At 45.1% G+C, this 1,622-nt stretch overlaps 1 long non-coding RNA gene across 1 annotated transcript in view; it reads left to right on the top strand.

The window, feature by feature from the left end:
* LOC134462856 (uncharacterized) overlaps nt 1-1,128 on the top strand; it is a 1,337-nt gene extending 209 nt beyond the window's left edge. The window contains exons 2-4 of the long non-coding RNA XR_010037595.1: nt 1-37; nt 120-193; nt 445-1,128. The exon at nt 1-37 is cut by the window's left edge and continues 35 nt beyond it. This is a non-coding gene — a long non-coding RNA (uncharacterized LOC134462856). The remainder of the gene's footprint in view (nt 38-119; nt 194-444) is intronic.
* Nucleotides 1,129-1,622: the final 494 nt, after the last annotated feature.

Here is a 1,622-nt window from a genome sequence, read left to right on the forward strand (position 1 = left end):
TGTTCTGGGATGGTGTGCTGAGCTGGGCAAACTCAAGGTAAAAGATGCGTTCTGTACGCTTCTCTCGTGTGTGCGAACGTAGTCTCTGTTGTGACTGATGTAGTGTTACTCTATCACAGTGTCGCTGGTGATGTTCTTCCACTTTGTGTCCTGTGTGGTTGACTGCTTGCATGCCGCTTCGAGAGAACCAGAGGTAATGCCGGCATTTTCTGTAAGAGTTTCGACGCTTAGCACTTGACTTGTGTAGGGAGTTGTGTGGGGTGGGAGTGGGGGTGCTCCGCAGGTGTGATGGCGGGACTTGGCAGCGTGGTGCCTTTGATATATCGCGCTGTGGTGTCGTGGTTGCACCTGTGGGAGCGCCCACATTTCCACAATACACAACTCCTGTTGAATCGAGTTATAAATGCCGTGCCTAATGGTAACTTTCTCGTTAAATGTACATAGGAGGAGATGGTGCCTTCGACTACACTGATGCAGTGTCACTAGAGAAGGGGGGCATCACTGTTCTTTTCCCAACCTTTTGTTTTGTTTTGTCCTATTGTGTGAGTGATTCATCCTGTGCAACCTTTTCACTTTGACGTCCGAGACGAAGGGGCTTGTGTAAGTTTCACTCTAACATACGAGACGAAGGGGCTCGTGTAAGTTTCTACTTAGTAACCGCCAAGACGGAGCTTGTGTATATGATTAGGGTATGAACACTGAAGTATTACTGGGAGACGTATCTTAAATCTCAGACTCCTTTTGGAACCTATACTTGCTGTAGGGGGAGACCAAAGACGTGTGTCTAACAGGCTTGTGTGTGTGTGTGGTGGCCATTACCAATCTTGCCCTTTTGGCAGTTTGTTTTCTTTTTTTACAATTTGATTTACTAACTTGTTTGCCGTGCAATTTTTGTTATTTGGTCTACCTCTCGTGCAACTAGCACATTTGCACAATTTTGTATATTGAGATGACGTGCCTAAGGATACTGTAAAAGCTTCATATTCTATTTGTTATAATTGACTGAGCCCGTGAGGCATATTTTCAGATACAGAGACTCATTACGAAAAGAAAGAAAATAAAAAGAACTCTGAATTGTATGACAGTTGTATCTCTTGTTATTCACTAACCTGTTGCGGGGAAAGTCAAATCAAGTGTTTGATGGTTGGGTTCTCTCACCCTGACAAATGAGAGTGGCGTAGTCACTAAACATCTTAAAAATATTAAAAATATAAAAAATATTACGGTAAAGAGATAACGCAGGCCACATATATAATCAGCAAATAGATTAATCTACAGGAAATAGCTGAAGTGCAGAGAGAGAGAGAGAGAGATCTACTACAAATTTATGCCATCAAAGTATAGAACAGAATGAAACAAACACAAACTAGTATCCCTCTTTTCCCCACCAAAACCTGCATATTCCTGATCTGACCCAACCTGTACTACAGTATATGCCGCCATGCCTTGGCACCAAGTAGGGCAATCAGCGAGCAGGGGGGGGAGACGATGGAGGCGAGGTGGGCAGCGATGGAGGGCGAGGTGGGCAGCAATGGAGACGAGGTGGGCAGGGCAGCGATGTCCGCCCTGCGGTGCTCATGAAACATTCAGGGGTGCCATTGCCTCTTACATCTGTTGCCCTT

This window comes from Engraulis encrasicolus, chromosome 2 (genome assembly GCF_034702125.1).
Source record: "Engraulis encrasicolus isolate BLACKSEA-1 chromosome 2, IST_EnEncr_1.0, whole genome shotgun sequence".
In the NCBI taxonomy this organism is placed as follows: domain Eukaryota; kingdom Metazoa; phylum Chordata; class Actinopteri; order Clupeiformes; family Engraulidae; genus Engraulis; species Engraulis encrasicolus.